We start from the raw sequence: 20,840 nt of genomic DNA on the forward strand, positions 1-20,840 counted from the left end.
AGTTACAGTAAAACATTTACACAGAAACTGAGCCGTTAGTAAAAAGGTATACATAATTGCTAACATACACACAAAATTTATTTTATATACAGTGTTATTAGAGGGCATCTATTTTACCTTTTCTAACTTTAAATAACTATTGAAGTTTACTACTGGACAAACCTACTTGAGAAGAACAATTAAGTGAATTAAACCACGTTAAGACCATATTCTTGAAAAAAGTAACCTTCAGTTAAGACAATTACTTTGTGGGCATTACACAAAAGCACAAATGTCACATTTTCCATGCAATTTACTTTTGTATGAATCATCAATCCTGTTTTCTCCTGAACAAAACTAGCCAACTATGACAAAAAAAACCCAAAGTTGTCTGAACTGGATGATCCAAGTAATTACATGTTACAGCAGAATGCATTTATGACAAAACTTTCAAAAATTTGGGGAAGAAGTTATTATAGCCCCTGGTTGAAATAGCTTTGGTATAGACCTATAGAAGCATTTAGCTGATCTTGCTGTATTCCTGTATGAAAATATGTACAGCTACAAAGATGAATCTCCCTAGTGTTGAGCTACACTCCTTCCCTTTGGAGTATAGATCAAACAAACGTGCTATAAAAACATGCCCAAATATTACAGCATAGGTATATACATCTCACAAGCATTTTTAAATACCACCTAGAATTGAATCTTTTCAAAACTCCTCCCAGATGCAAAACTTTTGTCTTCCACAACAACCCCCAAAGTTTCCATCGTATGTGGTAGCATTTGCTTACGGCCTATTTGTTCAGCCTCAGGTCCTGCTACTGCTCTGATCAGCCTCCATAGGCACCTCACATGAATAAGTATTTGCAGAAATCAAGCCTTTAATTTGTAAAATACTTGAGGTAAACAACCTGCCCTATTAGTCTATAGTGCACAGTGAAAATTTATGGCACTATACACATTACTGTTACTGCACACTAAGAGTCTGTATCAGGTGAACTGATGTATATTACCTTCAGAATATGTGCAAGTTCAGAGAGGTAAAATGGGGATGAATGAAGAATATCTAAACTTATATTAATATAGAATATATACTTCAGTCCTATTTTCAGTATCTGAGGAGACACTGGACTGTATCAGGTTAGTTGTATATCCTACTTTTAAATTTTCAGTTTCTTTGAGTTTAGGGTTTGAATTTGTTCCTAGATTTATAATGCAAAATATTAAAGGAAGTCCTCCATTCAAAGAACAAGGACAGTCAGCACTAGTGTTAGCTTCTCCGGAAATTTGTGTCAGTATGACTGACCTCTGATTTGCAGAGAATATCTATAAGAGACTAGACTGCAGTTCATTTTGTACAGTCATTGTGTATAATCACTTACGTGGTTTCTTTTATAAGACTGCTGAACCATGTTCCAGTTCTCATGGCCACAATACTGTAAAGCATCTTAACTGTAAAAACAACTTATTCTGCAAAAGCCTAAGTACAGCTATGTGATAACAACAGCTGACACTTCTCATTGAAGTACTTTATAATATACCTATTTGATTGACCTAAACACGAACACTGTTTTCAAAGTATACTATATGTCAATATTTGTTTACCACAGCTTTCTGTCACTGTCAGCCTAGACAAGACTCAGATCAGGAGTCCATAATACAATTACTGAAGAATTTTTTAAGGTCTTAAAATCACTATTACCATCTATAGATCAGAAAACTGAGGCATAGAAAGCCTAAGCGATTGCTTCAGAAAACAGTGCAGTGGTAAAGCTAGAAAATGTTACAACAAATTCCTCACTGTCAGTTCAGCAGTCACCCTATAACTTTACATTGCCATCTGAAAAGTATTTTTCAAAGGTAATGTTTCTTTAAAATTATTTGTTAGCTTATATAGTGTTGTTTAAAATTATTTGTTAGCAGTCTTTTCTATAAATATGACTGATAACATTTATTAAAAAGAAACAAATGCCTACTGACCTGTAAAGGAAGGAAATTGCAAATGTAATAGTAAAGCCACATATGCAATTAAACATTTGGAAAGAGGAAGGGTTAGTACAAATTGAACACATTTCCATGCGGAGAGGAGAAACAGCCATATTTTTCCCTGATGAATGTAGTTTTGTGAACTTTTTTTCCAAAAATGATTGAATAAATAATTATTCGTAAACTGTATTTGTGACTTAAGAGAGCAGGCTGTATAGATTGGTTTCATTTATACTACATCATACAGAAGGTATTGCAATAATTTATACCATGCCAAGCCTAAGCCCAATAGATTTTCCTTATTATATTTGAATAAAGCTGAAGACTATCCAAAACAGCAATGCTGAAAGCTTTCTACTCATTGCATGAATGAGTCTCTTCTTCACAGACCCTCTTCTCTAACGCTCCCTTTCCCAAAGCACTTATGCACAGGCCTGGTCCCATTGCTTTATCTGGACTTGGGCATATGCTGAAGTATATTCTTCAGTCATGGCCTAAATGACTAGAGTCTCAGTCATTTTGCTGCAACCATAAAGGTCAGCTTTCTCCAGGATAAATATAAATACGTTCCCAGTTCAGCAAACAGTGGTCGTCTTAGCATTTCCTCAATAAACGCAAGTAGCATTTCCTCTAACAGTCCTGTCAGTCTTGAATCACAGCCCCAAATCATGTCTAGAAACAAATTTTGTTACAACAGCAAGATGCAGTGCTATCAACAACAGAGTCATTATTTGATGTGCTACAGGATTGTAGCACTATTCTCTCATTATTAGGAAAACCAAAGGAAAGCCTGAAATAACAGAGGTATTCACTGCTAATTTGAGTAACTATATCCCCCTGAATAACTAAAGCATACGTTTAGAACAAAAAAAAAATGTTTCTAAGTAGTTAGGTACATTTCTTAAGAGAATATTCTAAAAATATTGTATTATAATGGCATTTTAGAATAGTTTCTATCTTTCATGTTAAAACAGTTTTACAAAGAAGTACCTAATAGGAAGATTAATCAACAAATACTTACAAATACACAAGAAAATCAGCCCCAGCTCCCAGAAATCACTGGTAAGTTGCTTTTGAATTCATGAAACTGACCTGAAAATGTAGAAGAAAAAAAGAAGTTGAAGAAAAAGCATAGAACTGATAAATTTTACTTTTTTATTATTATAAATAGTTGTGATTTCTAACTATGAACTAAATAAAACCACAAACAGCACTGTTGTCACTATTTCAGCCAAGTAATTTACACAGAATTTGTTTCCAGGAAGCCAATACCAGGAGAAACAATTATTTCATTGTTCTGCATCTCACACCATAGCAACCCAGTCCATTACGGCTTCTAAGAACTGTCATAAATACAAGCACTGTTATCTTTTAATAAGGAAAACAGCTACGAGGTTTGGTTTGGTTTAAATGCTATGGAATATTCATTCCTTTTTAAAAGTATTTTGTTAACAGTATTTTGCAGCTTAACTGGTTTAAAATAACACTGTTTAGGTGTGCTTAACTGGAACCCATCTACGGCGAAATTCATACAGAAAGACGGACTAACAATTTTGTTCTCGTATGGTCTAGATCCCGATTAGAAGCTTAGTCTAAGTACAATGCGTTCACTATACGGCATGATTAAATCCAACATTCTTTTTGCTGCACACCCCTCAGTTCTAGCTGGAAAGGTAACAGATGCAACTCAAACCCACAGAGCTTGCCTTATAAAATTCTTTAACTAGCACAATGACTCACTTTATGCCTCTAAATATCCATGGTTTCCTCTCTCCAGAACCCCCATGCATTAGAAGGTAGTTCAGAAGTTTATTTTTATTGTTTGGTCTACATACAGCACATTTTTAGTTCTTATGAAAACAAAGAAACTTTGTTGCATAGTCCTTGTTTTCCTTCCAAAATGTGAGGATGGATATGGGTAACATTAAACTGAAAATAGTCATGGAGGCTGGGCAGCTAGTTTAGGTCAAAACCTTTTTGTTCTCTGGGAGCTATCTGATTAATTTGCAGTTCATAAAACAGTGGGTGTAAGCATAGTTTAAAAACATGTAACTATATTTAATATGAAATCATCATTTTTGTTAGCCTCCAGTAATCTTTAAGAAACACCTTCCCACAACATTGCTGTATCCTAAAGTGCACCAGCCAGTACTGCACATTGCCTAGAGACAAGGAGAGAATACCAAACTTATCTTGATGCAGAATATCCTCCTTATTTCATACACCCACCCTGAAGTGCATATTATTCATTCCAACCAAGCCCTCCCCCATCCTGAAAGTACACATTTAATTGTGTCTTCTCTCCTGTAATACCAATAAAAAGTCAACAAATCTCATTTGCTGTATCAATGCAGTGTTATTATATATTTTAAAAGCAAGTCTGAATCTCATTATCAGCTGATTTATGCCATTAGTGTGCTTTGGAGCCACCAATTAAACAAGGACAGTGGTTCATAAGGTCACAGTTAATTAATCTGAAAGAGTATAAATACACTTTAAAGAACACCACCTCATGGAGAGGATTTAGGAACAAAGCACCAAACCTTTATGCTGGGCAAGCACTTAGGGGTAAAGGTTAAATATGCAAAATTTGAAATTTAGCCATAACATTCTGCTAATATTTAATCTACTGGGAAAAGGTTTAGTTAGACAAAAAACCTGCACAAGAGTATGTATGTGAAACCTCGATGGTAAGGGCAGCAAGGCAGGTGAGAAGACAGAACAGGGCTAACCATGCCCAGTGATCCCAAGCAAATTAAGGCTGCTTGTTCAGAAAGCACCTCAGGACTGGGAGCGAGCTGTTGCCTTCCCTGTTAGGCAGCTGAGTAGGGTGAAGGGGAAAAAAAGAGAGAGAACCCCAAAAGCCAGCCCATCCTATTCAAAATGATGAGGCTGTTCTATTTAGTACATCATACAAAATAATCAAAAAATGACTTGTCCCTTAGCTTCATGCTTCCTCGGTTAATTTAATAAAATAGAGCATTATATACAGTGCAGTCAAAGGAAAGCAACTAAATGCTCAGTAGCAACTCAGTAGCAACAGCAGTAGCCTGCTGACACAACCAGAGTGCAAGTAAAATGGTGAAAATGCTCCAACCTACCAGAAATCATTATTCATAGTGAAAATTCAAATATGAAGTTCCTGGGGTTTATATGGAAGAAAATGATACCCTTTCTCACCAGCTTGATTCACTTTCCCTTGCACTTTCCCAGTTGCTGGCTCCAAAGACAGACAACATAGCTAACACTAAAAAAACCCTCATGATATAATTAAATGAAGTAGTTGCCAACTGTATCTTTCTTTTATTATATATGTAGTCCTATATTGTTCCATATTATATATGAATGAGCCTTGCAAAACTTTTTTTAGTTTTGCAAGTAAATTTTTGCCTAAAAAAAATTTCTTTTCCATGAAAAAACCCTCTCTTCATCATCAAACACTAACATGACAAGTTTAATACAAAATTTCTATCAAGTTTTTCTTATACAAATTATAAAAGTAAAATAGTAAAATTATATTTTAAAAAGGTTATAAAAAAGAAAAAAGAACAATTCTATAAAGGTCAGTCATTATGCCATGTAGATTTTTATACCTGTCCCTTTGATCAATGAGAGACTTGCATCCTTTAAAGGCAGTTGGTGGGGGCAACTCCCACTGATGTGGAGAAGCAAGACCTCACCCTTTCAGGAGTCTAGTTTTTGTTCTGATAGCTTAAACCATTTATGCTTTCACTTTAGATGTCTCAAGTTCAACTCCAGGTGGCTACACAGACAAATAGCTGTTGCACAAACATATACAAGAGGTGAAGTTTTCTTTATTTTGTTGATTTGACTGGTCCAAGCCCCACCAGTAACTTAGATATTTTACAGTCAGAACACACTCAAAACCAATTTCTGAGGTATTTTAGATGCTCGTTTGGAAAGCTTCTAGCGTGCTTATCAAAGACTGGCTCTCCCAGTCCCACTATGAAAGGAGAAAAGTGAAGCTGTAAAAACAATCTGCACTTTGATTTCAGGTGCCTTCCCCAAAAGGTGTTGCATACTTAAATCATGGCATAGCATGAACTAGACCAAAGAGGTTATGTTTTCTTCTCACTGTACTACAGTTGCCTCTCTGTTCTACCGTGTTGTTAAAATGCCTAAACTTCCAGCAGCAGAAGACAGGCATGGTGTAAAGGCCTAGACCTGTGTACCAGCAATTCCAGTGCTGCGGCAATGACGGACACTCCAGGCTACAGGCTGAAGCAGGGCTGCAATGCAGGGGAAGTGAGACAAGAGCAGATGCAACCTACCAGAAGTAAATGAACTTACTGGCTGTACTTCCATGACACTCGCTGTTGAAAACACCCATAGGGAGCACACCAGGAACTCCCAAGACTTGGAAAGTGGAAAAAAAAAATCAAGTAACATACACTATCATTAGTACACCATGAAAAGAAAAAAACACTAAGAGAGATTTTCAGAAGGACAGGCGTTCAAGACAGGATTTTCAAAAGGACATACAAATTGAGGCAAACAGCTTTCAGTGAAAATTAGTAAAGGCTAAATATCTCCTTGTTTGCTTTTGAAAATCCCAGTCTATAAAGCCAGAAAAATGAGTACATTTTAAATGAAAATGTTTTAAATGAAAATGTTTTGCTAAAAAGCAAATATAATAGCAGCTTTTCATGGTGCGTGGGGTGTCATGTAAGACAAACAAAGACCAAGGTCATTTCAGCAAACACCAAAAAGCAACTGGCCTAACTTGAAAGCAGTATTATTAATCTTAACCATCTCTCCTTGACTTGAGAAAGAACAACACAAAATCATCTAACAATTTCACAGAATCCTTCAAAACAACTGACTTTTCAAAAAGAGGGCTTTGTCTTGCAAAAGTGTACTGACACAAAGAGAATCCTGGCCATGTAACAGATTACGTCCATCAGTAAATGACTGCAGGATCACGTATGCCTTAACTGTTATGAACCAAAGAAACTGCCATAAATAGCAGAATGTATTTATTTATATGGTCACTTATAAAATACTCCTCTTTTCTCCCAAACACTGTCAGCTCTAATAATTTCAAGAGATTTTAGTTTGCACAACATAAGATTTCACCACTTGTGGAAAGCAGAAAAAAATACTCATTTTATAAAAGCTTTCATTAAAAGATTGATTCTTCTAAGATACAGCCTCTACAGGTAGTCAGTATTTTCTCTGCACAGTCATCAGTGAGCATGAAGGAAGCCCGCGAGTGAAAAATGGAAGCAGTTATTTAGTGAAAAGCATGACATCATGTTATATCATTTAAGAATGTGGCCTATCATTGTGGGCTGCTGGGACTAAAATATGTGCCATTCAACAACTGTTAAAAACCTATTTTCAGAATTATAGCATGATGTGAAATGAGAAGAAGGAATAATATAGAAATGAAGTTATACATTTAGGGCCTGATTCATACAGCAATTTCACATCCTGAATGTGCAAAATTGCACAATTAAAACAACATTAATGACCTGCAAGCTCATAACCACAATTGTAAAAATGAAGGGGCGGGAGGTTGATTATGATGAGATCCTCTGAGTTGGATTTCTAAAAATCTTACTTAATTGAGGTAAAGGGCATAGCTTCAAGATGATTCAGTGAAGAACGGTTTACTTAAACATGAACAACTCTTCGTAGACAATCATTCTGAAACAGGAAAGGAAATACAGTAATTAACCACTATTGACAAGACTTTCTAGGAAAAAACATGAGGGAATTCCCCTTATCTTCCTTTTGTGTCACTTCTCTTCTGCACCCCAGGATTGTATTTTACTACCTTTGCTGGCTTGTTCTTAAATTGTATACTCTCCTTGGTTCCATACATTAGCAAAAAAGGGTTGTTTACCTAATGCTTTTCATTTTAGAATAGTCCCTCTGCAATGATACTCATTTGGATTTTTGTGTTCTGTAACTGAGATCATGGCCAAATGATCTATCAGAGGAGGAATCAAAGTATACCGCCTGTTACACAACTGATCATTTTAAAACACATATTGTTTCACCCTGAGGTAAGAACAATGTGGTGAATATGATGTAAACATTGGTCTCCAGGGCTCTGTACTCAGTCCCTCTCTTTGCTACAGATTTGCTGCACAACCTTCAGCAGAAGAAGTTTCTTTGTGCTTCTTAGTTCCTTATTCACAAAAAGAACGTACTATTTCTTCCATTACAGTGTTTTTTACAATTTGACATGTCAGATGTCATTATTACAGGAACGGGGCTCAAAAATACCTAAAATAAGATACATCTCCACAGAGTTCTGGAGGGAGATGTGAGCTCACTCTGCCCACACTCGGAGATGACTGGCCACAGACCCACTCTAATCCAGTTTAGCTATGGTTAGCACTTACGTAACTACATGTCTTCTAGCTTAGAGCAACCTCACATCTGCCTACAAAAAGCATGTAAACACAGGCATACAATAGATGGTGCTTCTGTGAGCCACCTGGGGGGGGAGGGGGAGGAACCCCGTAAGCACCCCCGCCTTTGCCAAACACTGCTGTGTGGCCCACAAGACAGTCTTCTATTGCCTGTCACAAAACAGCATGACTTGGTAGTGGCACATGATCTTGCTGCTTTATACTATATAACTGATCATAATGATCCTTATGATCTCTTCTGTAAAAGCATGTGCATTTGCAAAAGACGCACTGTGTCTTCAAAAGACAATTCATGAAGGTTTCTGTGCTGTGTGCCTGTGTATCTATAAAGCATCCAATCACTACAAGACCTAAGCACAGAATACAAAATTAAGGTCTTTTGGCTGTATCACTTCATAGCATGCCACCAGGTTAAGACTAAAAGGATTTTGATTAAAAAAAAAAAGTATTGCACATGTCCAACAACTAATTTAAATGTATTATTATACCTGCCACTTCAAAATACACTTGAAAACACCAAAAATGTGTAATTCACAGTGTGGATGAAAGAAATACCTAAATATGTGCTTATTCTTTTATATAAAGGAAGGGGGCTAGCATTCCAGATCTGATAAGCCCTGTACTCATACTTTCAAGCAGATAAGAACCACAAGACATACACCACACTACTTGAAAGGCTGAAGGGAGAGGAGGCTCCCCAGTTGTAACTCTTTGGTTAGAGAGAGCAAAAGCCTCCCCAGTGGCCCAGAGCAGGCTGCTAAGTGCTGCTGGCTCCCTGCTCCCACATCAAGGGATTCAGATTTCCCCGCAGTTCCTGCAGCAGCCCACCGCCATTCACATGATGTAGCCCTGACACAGAAAGCATTTCTGAGCTCCTTGTGAGCTACATGCCGTTTTAATAGCCACAGGCTGGGTCATTCCTAATCAATATGATTGAATTAAAGGAAACAGAGAAAGCTTTCAAAACCAGTACGTCTCTCTAGCGTTTGTATGTACAGAACTGCGTGCTGAAGGCAATACAAGGCAAATTAAGCCCAGAATGAAAAGTTACAGCATTACAAGCCCTGAGACCGGTGACTGGTGTTCCAGATACCAGAAGTCCCTTCAGTATGTGGTACTGCTGTAAGGATATATCAAATACAGGGAGAGTTTTACAGCAAATACAAACTCTTATCTGGAAAGTTACTTCGTGCTCCAGAGAAGCAGCAGTATGCAGAGGATGTGCCTGTGAACTGGCATACACGGACAATCTTCAGAGACGCGTGTGTGTCACAACCATCAAGGGAAACCACACAAAGACCTGTCCTGCAGCTCTGCCATTGCCCTGTATTGTAGCATTTGGCAATTTTTTTCTCCTCTCTCTCTTCCTGCCTTAAATCTACTTTCTCTGTTTGGAATGATAGCTTTTTAATTTCTTACTATGTGTGTACAGAGACTTGCAACCGTAACAGGGCCTCAGGGCACTACTGTAAAGCAATCTCAAATGGGGTCTCTGGATGCAACTGTTACACAAAATAATAACAATGATTTTGTTTATTATATATTATTATCATTATGTAAAACACTATTATAGAAGAAGAAAGAACGCATACTAGGAGTTGTTAGCCTACTGTATTGATTTTTTTCCTGACAAATTGTATTAAAATTAACAATACTCCTTTTAGTTTTTGGCTCCCTTTATCTTCGGAATATATAACATGTCATTTTCTCTGCTATTTCATATCGAGAATCATGTTTAAAGTAGGCTTACTGAAGAATTGGCTTACTTTATTTAAATAGTGTATGTTCTTTCAGTTCAGTCATATGACAGAAATGGACAGTATAAAGACCATAAAATTTTATTCAAACCTGTAATTAAGCATATAGTTAACTCTCTTTAATGTGCTTTATGAGCTCTGGACTGGACTAAATTGAAATTGAATTACACAGCACTATGGAATTCCATTGATTTGCCTCAATTTCAGATCAACTATCTATAGTACAAGGTACATATTCATTTTATTTCCAATTTTTTATCTCCAATTTCTGACCTTCTCTGAGCAAATAAATGGTTTCTTTGAAAAGAAAAAGAAAGGCGAATTCATTGATTGTGTTTTCTTTGCTAGATAAAGCATCAAGAATTATGTGGAGCTGTGACCAGTTAAATAAAATGGGAGGCTATGATTACTGTATATTATAGTTCAGATTCTGAAGTTTTTGCACACAGCATACGAGAAGGGTTTAGGACACATCTTCACCAAGTTCTTTCACTGCACCTCGACTTGTATACCAATTAAATTGTCCTTGTGCTACATTTAAGAGATGCAAACTCCTAGGCACAATTTTTAAAAGCCTAATACCTACATATACATAAGCAGAGCTCGAAATAGTAAAAAGAAAACTCTTAAACAGGATACTAAAGCCTCTAGCAAAGAGAGAGATGTCAAAGTAAGTGTTGATTGGGAAAGCCCATTTTTTACCATTTTTTAACCATTGTTTCCAACAGCTATAAATGGTAAGACAGCTGAAGTATCTAGCTGGTATTTTAGTGATAATCAGTGATAACACCAGCGCAAGGGAACACATTACCTCATTTAAATTTCCAGCATATACATTTGTACTATATAGAACTCAGACCTGCAAATTCCCTTGAATATTGGACATTCTTCCTGCCACAACTGCAGAGCACTGCACAGCAAAAAAATAAAGATCACCAATTTCAATAAATATAAACAAACAAAAAAATGTACCCATACCTTCAGAGGAATTTAATGTAAGCAGGTTGTGAGCCAAATGGCCAGGAGCTAAGTCAGCTGTGCACAGACTCAATTTTTTTTCTCTTCCAACTGGTCTATTTTGCAACATTACAATAAAAACGTGCCACTTACTCCCATCCAACTAGTGCTAAACCAGACGTAACATGGGGCTTCTGTGCTGGAGACTACCATGTTACTGAGGCTCAGATTTTCAAAGCTAGTTAAGAAGTAGGACATAAAAATCAATTAGAAGGCCTTAAAAATGCCTGCCTTCAGGTCTACTTCCCTGGATTCCCTGGGGGACCAAATCTCCTTACTACATAGCTTGTTTTTTCCTGAGACATAATAATTACAGCTTAAGTCTTTCTAAAAAAATAAATGAGAGATCTCATATACTAACTTCCCTTCTCAGCTCTGATTTTTGAAACTAGTATCTCCTGACACCATAACCAGAGAAAAGGAGGTCCATGTAATCTCATTTTCATTCAACTTTAGAAAGATTGTAAGTAAATAAAACTTCTTTCTTCGAGGATCTGTTCAGTCGACTAGAATCCTACTTGACATATACATCCTCAGCTAGAAAACGCTGCCCCACGTATGCGGCACAGCGAGCTATGCACAAGGATATGGCTTTGTATTTTGCCCAAAGGACCATTTTATTTGCAATTATTTCCAGTAATCAGTCCTGAAGAGAAATAATTCTCATATGCTCAGTAAATAAAACACAGAGAAGAGAGCGTGAGAGGAGAGAGGGGAGTGAGCAGAGACAGGGGAGCAAGAGAGGGGTAGAGAGAAGGGGGGCAGAGAGGAGGGAGGGAGAGTGAGGAGAAGGGAGGAGAGGGGGGGAGGGGGGGAGAGGGAGAGGGGGGAGAATTGAAAATGCTGACCTTGCCAAGCTCTCAAAATAAAAACTTTTCCCTCTCTGCTCAGTCTCTCCAAACGTATGACTACTGCATTAGTTAAATAACGTTGCACAGCAAGCACAATGTTGTATGTAATTAGGGAAAGTGTACATCTTGAACTCAAATTTGCCTTTAAAGGTTAAGATATCTGTTTGATAAGAATTCAAGCTTTGGAAACTTAACCAGGCCAAGCCCTGGTTTCTTCTGAATGTCACCTATAACATCTCTGTCAAAATCATACCTCTTCTTGGTGCCTGTCATGTAAAGATTTGACTTCCTACTTTTTCCTCAGCATTGCAAGAACTGCTAGATATTTTTAAACCAGAACTGAAACATTCACCGCAGCTTGAAATCCTCGCAGGCCATGCTGCCCATCAAACAAATGACACCACTGCTCCTGGCTCCAATCTACAGTAAGCCCAGCCACTACAAAATAAGCAGGTTAAAATGCTAGAACACTACTTTCTATCAGTCCATGCAACTCAGTGCCATGTTCACAGCCTGGTTTTTATAGTGTGTTCAGAGATTACAAGTTAATAAGTTGCTGATCATCACGTCTTACCGACGTTGGTTGGATCCAGAGCTGGCCTGTGCTTTACCACAAAGCATCCACGACAAATTTAAATGCAAGTTTGGGGGAAGGGTGTTCTGTTTTTAACATGCTGAAAGCAATTTGGGGAACAATTTCTTAGCTTATTTAAGTAGTCATATAAAACCATATCTCCAGGCATCTACTAGCATTGCGGAGTATCGGTGAGCCTCAGGCTATCTGCACCTGCCTTCAGCACGACACTGACAGCCAGCCGTGCAAAGCTGACGACTCGAGGGGTGGCTGCTAGGGGCTTTGCATATGATATGTCAGACTTGAACACGGAATATTGATCCATCAAAAAAAAAAATTCACATTAATCTGGATAGCAAACCTAAAAGTTTCACCAAATTAACTCCTCAGCCTGACATGTCTCATTAAAAGATCTTATCACTGGTTTAACTAAACAAATGAAAATAAAGAAGGAAAGAAAGGTACACAGGGAATAACTTGTATTTCTTTAAAAAGAAAATTCTTTAAGAAGGGCTTCAAATATGTTTCTGTCTTATGCTAAATGAAGCAGCTATTGCTGTGGAATTTTAGGGTGTTGTTTTCTCTGTTTTAACGAACACCAGTAACATCCATCAGAAATCATTAGTGCACAAGTTATAAATACTCCCAGGTAACTGTATGTAGCTTTTTTATTATTTTTTGTAAAATTTTCTGATTCCTCTATTTTAATTTAACCGGGCATATTTGCTTCTTTGAGCTAGAAATATCTCTTTTTCCAGGTGACCCTGCCCTCTTTTTCTGGCATATGCGCCCTTCGGAAGGCAGTGCAGGCTTTAACTACTTGTGTATAAGAAAAACTTTTCAGAAAAATCAAGGAACAAGAAAAGATTTACATTCCTAGTCAATGCGCTCTCAAAAAACAAAGTCATACTATTAAAAGATGTTTCATACTTGACAAAGTTTTTAACCCTTAATCTTGTCTTTCTTCATTAAAAAAAACTGTAAAATGTTATAGTTCTAAAAATTACTATTATGATTTCAGTTATTTTATCGCTAACTATTCCTTGCTTCCAAATAATTTAATCCTTTACTTTGCTTGCAACTAATTGCATTAGGGTGCGACTACAGGTTGCAGCTCTGTTCAAGATCCAATCGTTCTGAGTGCTGTCTAAATCGCCATAAAGGGTCTTAAGAGTTTACAGTTATACGAGGATATGCATTTTGCAAATGTCAACAGACACGCTATCCAACGTGAATAAATACAGTCCCCAAAAGTAATACAGCAAATCATGGGAACTCTCCTGATCTCACAGGAAGGCATGGCTATTTCTGGAACAGAGGGTTAAAACCTGGTTGTACTTTAATCATTGCAAAAGCACCACAATCTTAATGAATCTACGATTTTACTCTTTACTCTGTCACCAAAATGAAGTAATAAATATCTTAGAAATTTTCAGAGCTTTGCTTGTGGAAATTTCAGTACCTCATAATTCACAGCAAAGTCAGACACTACTATTATTAATCATCACAATAATATATTGTGCACCTATAGAGCTTTTCCAGATGCAATTTTTAAGTACTTTACAAGAAAATAACTATTTAAGGATCCTACAATTGGATGGTATTTTCTTCTGTACAGAGCGCCAACATAGAGTTTATGCAAAATGTAAGCCGCATTTTGGGGATCTAAGAGGGAGATCAAGCAGTACATAGTCCTAATACTGGCCCTCTGAACTGGGATGCTTTGTGCAATTGAGCAAAACCTTAAGAGCAAGTCACCTCCTTGAAAATCAGGGAATGAGATTCTATCCAGGATAATCAGGGGCAAGAGAAACCCAGTCTACACCAGGTAGAGCTTGGCCAAATCTAGTAAAAGGTTTCAAAAGTCATAAGCATACAAAAAATTTGTTACTGTAAGTAAGATGAATTCTCTCTGTAACCACACTGACTCCAATTTTAAGATAAACTAATCACAAGCTGCGTAAGTGCATGTACTAAAATTAAGAGATAATTAAACAAAAAAAATTACGAAGTGGCTCAATGCCAACAAAAGTGTCTCCCATCAATCATACATGATACTCTTCGTGATACCTCTCCCTACCTGGAGAAGCAGCTGTGCTCTGTAGCAAGTCGCAACAGTCTTTAAAACCTGGCTGCCACAGACACAAGAATATGGTCTGACAACATGACCTATTAGGTCCTTTTTTTCTTTTTTGTTCACTCTTACACAGCAACATAATAGGCAGGATTCTCACATTTTACAAAACTCAAATTTCAGAGAGAAAAGAAATCTCTCTTTCGGTGGAGTTATGAGAACTAACGAACTGAATTCTCTCCCAGAGTTATATCAGTCCAATCCCATGGAAGCCAAAGAACTTGCACGTTAAAAGCGCTGGCAAGACTTCGCCTCATTATCTAAGCTACGTCTCATCCAAGCTTTATTTCAACAACCTGACCCTATTATCACACTACAGTCAATGGTGAAACTTTCACTGATTTCAATGACAATAACTACTGGAGTTTCAGGCAAGGTAATGCTATTCTTGTGTAAATACTGGTGACAAATATGATCCAAGATTCTCTACCATCACTAGGATTTAGCTGTTCAGCAAATCATACAAATAAAAGAAAAGAATATATGCAATACACTTCATTCAAATACATACAAAGTCCTAAGTGATTACGGCACACAAACTGCTCTGCAATTAGGGCCTGGCTGGAATGCCAGCCTAAATTAAAAAGTCTAAAAAAGCTAAAAGTCAAATTTTAACATCTGTTACATTGTGAGAGCTATGAAATGTCTATATGATCTGTTACTTAATGTTTGCATTTCTCTACTCTTTAAATGTGGTCTGTCCAATTTACTTTAATGGGAAAATCTTCTACAAGAAAAGATCACTCTTGAGCCATCGCTGATCAGATGTGGAAAATAAATATCATGGCTATACCCCTGAACCCAAAATGTAGGAGATATTCATATTGTGAAAGAATGGCGGACAACAAAATGATACATTAAGAGCATGCTTTATGAAAATATAACACGCCCGGAAAATATCAAACTGCTGAAACAAAACCAATATTGTTCATCATACAGCTTTTTTTCACTTCGGAAACATAATTTGGCACCCTTTCTATTAAGCTCAAATATTCCTAAAGAGAAGCTACATGTGTTTTATTCAACTACATACAAAGTAATATATGGTTCTCTCTTTCCTGTGTCTCAAAATACCTTGCCCACTCTGATAAAAAAAGCATGCTGCTAGAGAGGTTGGTAATTAAGCCTTTGGAGTTTGCCATCCATTAAAACTTTGGTGATCCCATCCAAAGCACTTCATCATCAGAACCATCTGGTGTTCTTTCTGCACAATTACCAAAATACAGAACATATTTTGACTTGGCACTTGCATTTGGTAGACACTTTAGTCATTTTATAAGCAACAAGACAGCATCCTGCCAAGGCATGGCCTCAAAAGAAAATTTCAACACACCAGAATCTGACTTCTATCCTAGCAAGTCCTACCAGAACAAAAAGGAATAGTTTGGCAAATATAATGCTGGCAAATCAGCTACTGTCTTCACCTTCCTATACAAAATACCTCTTGCCAGTTTGGTTATTCCACCCTTGCCCTATACGTCCATGATTCTGCGCATTATCTAATGGACGGGGGGTAAAGCAAACTGTCTTAGTTTGATACTCAGTTTAAGATCTCTGGCTCAGAAATCAAGCTATAATGATTCACCAGAAGTGAAACTGTAAAAGTACAAGACGGCAAAAGCATTGCACAATAATACTCTAAAGAACAACAACATAGACAGTATTTTGCATCAGACTCTCACAATCCTTTTTTTTTTCAGTGCTTGCACATACATTAATAATATCAGCACAGCTCCAAACACAGGAAATACTGAAAAAACAAAGGGAGAAGAGAGGAATAGGGACTATATTTGAATAATGCTGGCCTTGTTTGTCCTTTTTTGGATCTTGGTTTTCAATAAGACCTACGTAAAAGAGGAGATGATGAGAACATGGAACATACTTCCAAGAGTACTAACAAGTTTCTCTTGCAGATTGCTTAAAATTCACTTTTATTAATTCACATCAATAAAATTTATGGCAAAAGGCAAAAACTTCTATGCAATAATGATGATGTCTACAGCTTTCTCAGGACAGGGTAGATAATGAAGAAAAAAAAAAAAGAGCACTCAACTGGAGTTAACAAAAAAAGGAATGTTGACCAAAAATTCCTAAATCTGCACGTTCCAGTTACCTCTGGGAACTCTGAGGACAGATCTACATTTAATGACCCTAGCGCCTACCAGCATCCTATATTGAAGGACACAAAACGATGAAAGCCTATGTGAATGCATACTCTCAGGAATGTATTTTACATACTATCATAGGGGGGGAAACATTGCTTCTCTCAAAGATTTCTACTTATCAAATAGACAGAGAATCAGGCTGGCCTCAAAACATGCCAACTGATCTGAAATTAATGAAAATATATTTCAACTGGAAGTTCCACAGCAAACAAACAAAATGATCCTACAAGGAGAGGGATTTGCCGCCATCAAAATTTTCATCGATACAAATTTGACTGACACAGTGAAAGAATTACAGATTAGGTAATCATACACATGGATAAGCTGGACAAAATATTACCAGAAAATTAGTAAGAAAGTTGTGTAAGAAACTTGGACAGAAATTAAACAAGTTCTTATTACAAGTAACTTTACAAGGTTAGTCCCTCAAAAAACAGCATTCTGAAGAAACAGATCTAATGAAATTCTATCAATAAGATACAAAGCAGAGACAGAATATGTAATCACACAAGAATATTTCTGCACAATAGTAAAAGGCAGTGGCACTAATACATGTGATAAATTAGAAACGGTCGATTTGGTGAAGAGATCTATTAGTGCATATGACAATCTAAAAAGTCACAAATGTGTTCATCCCTGTAAGACAAGCTGTCAGGCATACAAAATGTAATATACGAGTAAGTAAATAAACATTTGAGTACATAAGGTGCGTTCTCATTGGGTGACACTCCAAGAGAATGTATCTCAACAGTTGGCAAAAACAAACTGCACAATATATCCTTACTTCTCTACAGGATCTCAGAGCAGATTCCCTAATATCAGAGATTCAAAAACCAAATATGGCTTATTTATTTCCCACAGTTTTCCCCTTAATTTTATCATTATGGTTAACAATGTTATATCAAATAGAAAATTGTTATCTAGTCATGTTCTCATATCTTTTGAGTATCAGCATGACTTTCTCAAGTCTCTGGCATCAAGTGAAAAGAAGGTAAGTACTTATAGGATAAGCAGGTTAATATCACCTTACAAAAGTGTTACAGAGCATCCTTGTTATTTCAATTAGTGTCATCACAAAGACACACCACAAGGTGATGATTTGACATCATCCCCAAAAAGAACAATCAAAAATGCATAAAAAGTGAGAGAGAAATTATTCAACTTACACCTTAGAATCTCGAGCAACCGCTATAACATCAGAAAATCTATCACAGGGGAAGATGATGGAGCTTTCAGGCCAGTGGAATTAGTATTTTGCCTTAAATTTCACAGCATCTAGAAAAGGCCAAACGGAATGGAGCAGATTCACTGATGTGTTACTTCAGTTTTATTATATGTTAACTTCACTGAAACAATGGTTCAGTTGACTACAAGACATGAAGTAATTAGTTCTAATATATACATTAAAAACAGACATTTTAACATCTTCATCTCATTCAAAAAATCACTGTATATGTCCTTCATTGTGCTCTTTTCAATAAAACTAATGGTTTACCACTTACAAAAGTGATCAATTCTGACACATTTTTGATGCAAATTCCAACCAATTACACAATATAGTAGTAGACCTAAATCCCTCTAGCACATTAAGCCTGTGTTGGCAGCTCTGACAAAGGGACAGTTTTTGCAAGGGATATGAGCTAGTCATGAAGCCAGTGCACGGTTACTTCTACAACTGTGCTTTAATGAAAGCAAGGAGAAGCTGGTGGATATAAATTCAAGCAGGATTTACTGGCTGGATCTGTTCTTATCTATCCAAAACGGAGCAGGACCCAGTAGAGATTTCCCGTGTCCTCCCCATGAAGAAATGTATGCGTTTCTATATGTTTCAGCCTTCACAACTGTGAATCAGAAACCAGGATCAGCCCTGAAATAACTTCAGTCTGCTTTTCACAGAAACATAATTTTCTTGTTATGTCTTGCTACAGTTATATATCTTGTAATGTTATTCTTGTCACCTCCTAAAAATCTGCATCACATTTTTTGCTTCAGGATGATTTCTGCTTTCAGCTGCAAGTTAGGAGTTCCCACAGAAGCCGCAGTGGTTGCAGACTGCGTATCAAGAAGAACAGAGCTTGCACTTCAACTTAATCATAGCCTATGTATTAACATACTTTTATAGTAATATAATACACGCAGTTGATGTTGTGATTGAAGAATTAAAAACTAATCATACGTAAAATTAGCCTATTTAAGAAATAACTGACAAGTAAATTGGAATTAGAGCTGCATATGAACCATAGGACGTTGCACTTGCATCAGTGAACTGGAAAAGCTCGGTCAGCCCGCAAGGCTTAGGTATGGAAGCTGACATTCCACAAGTGCCCCAAATCCCCCCTCTTTTAAACAATCAGAGAGATACTGCCAGGTGAAGGCATGGCATAGGGAAGGAGCAGAGAGGAAAGGGTAAGGAAATAAATCCTTAATGGTATAGCCCAGAAGGATAATCCTTCTCAGGAGTCTGGTCGTGAAACTATTGCATTCTGTTTAATTCTGAATGTATTTGAAGTTCCTCCTTGTCTAATAATGAATTATAATACAAAGATATACGAGAGAACACAATGCCTTTTCTAAGCCTCAAAAAAACCCAACAACAACAACAACAGAAGTCTGCCTATAGCAAAATACATTTATCCTATTTCAAGATGTCTTTCCCATATATTTATTAGGCAGCACTTCCATCACTGTCTAGCTGCAAAACATTTGTATTGAACTAAGCTATTTTTAACCAAACTCAGCATGGATATTTTCCTAAATTAGAACGGTAAGTCAATCACATGGTAAGTTAATCTAGAATATCATCAATTGATCCATAAATGATCGGGTTACACCAAGCCATATCAGTCTTACCAAATTATTGTTGATCATACTCTGGCCTCAGTAGTCTTCAGTTTATTTTTCTAGCTACTTGATTGTCAGATTAGAATGAAATTTTCATTGGTTCTTTTGATGAAGAGGGGATATATAAACTAAGCTATGTCATCGATGACAGACTTTTTTGTAGTATTCTTTTCGTTAACTATAAGACTATATAACTTTAAATTATAAAACATGTTTTCACAAACACATACACATATATCTACATTCAGAACTAGCCAGATACACACAAAATACTCCTGAATGAAAAGATACTCAAAAAATTAAGAAGATGAATGCTTACCTCTCCCCAAATTTTAAAATTCTAAGGAAATCTATTAAGCACAATGTTATTCTTCCGATCTCCCGCCCCCGGCCTTTTAGGAATAGAAATCCTGTCAGGCAAATATATTTTTTGCCATACTAATGTGTTCAGAACTGCTCTCTGATTTTTGGATACTGTTTTTAAATACAGAACAAAAATGACAGGAAGAACAGAACTCTCTTCTTGCAAAAAGGAGGAAGACTACTGAGAGAAACAGGGAGAAAGAGAGGGAATACTGAATAGGAAGAAGAAAAAGATAGCCAGATCTTTCAAGGAAAAGAGAGTTGAAGGAAGAAAAGAATATACACAACTGTACCAAACCGCAGCAGGTATCTGAAAGTATGTAAAGTAAGTCTTCTTTTAAAGCAGCCATTCATTTTGTAAGGCTCCATGTCAAGAGGACCCTGATTTTCTTCAAGATGCTGCTGCAAACTAGGTCTACAGAACCTCAAGTGTAACACTAAATATTAAGGCACACAATTAATTTTCCATTGAAAATTTTGGCATCTAATGCCTTCTGAACTGCTGAAAATATATTGAACAAATTCCTTGAACTTACTAGCTAGGTAATAGGTATATGAAGAAGCAACTACCTAACAGCAACTTTAATTAATTCAAGTAAGCAATTTTTGCATGGCTTTAAAGCCATGAAAAAAAAATAAAAATTTATTCCAGAGAGAGCAAAACAATTTGTAACTGACGCTAAAGAAAACAGTTGAGTTATGTAAGAGGCCTAAGATATAGCAATAATGGCATATTTGGCATGTTTCAGGCCATTAGCAGAGGTTT

At 36.8% G+C, this 20,840-nt stretch overlaps 1 protein-coding gene across 16 annotated transcripts in view; it reads right to left on the reverse strand.

Moving 5' to 3' along the window:
• SOX6 (SRY-box transcription factor 6) overlaps positions 1–20,840 on the reverse strand; it is a 386,297-nt gene that overhangs the window by 325,921 nt on the left and 39,536 nt on the right. For 12 of the 16 annotated variants that reach the window (XM_064513071.1, XM_026104420.2, XM_064513079.1 and 9 more), the window contains exon 2: positions 2,990–3,060. The gene's annotated coding sequence lies outside the window, so the exon portion shown is untranslated. Of the gene's footprint in view, positions 1–2,989; positions 3,061–18,036; positions 18,146–20,840 lie in introns of all 16 variants that reach the window. The other 4 variants (XM_064513069.1, XM_026104417.2, XM_064513072.1 and 1 more) reach the window with 1 other exon arrangement.

The sequence above is a fragment of the Dromaius novaehollandiae genome, chromosome 5 (assembly GCF_036370855.1).
Source record: "Dromaius novaehollandiae isolate bDroNov1 chromosome 5, bDroNov1.hap1, whole genome shotgun sequence".
NCBI lineage: Eukaryota > Metazoa > Chordata > Aves > Casuariiformes > Dromaiidae > Dromaius > Dromaius novaehollandiae.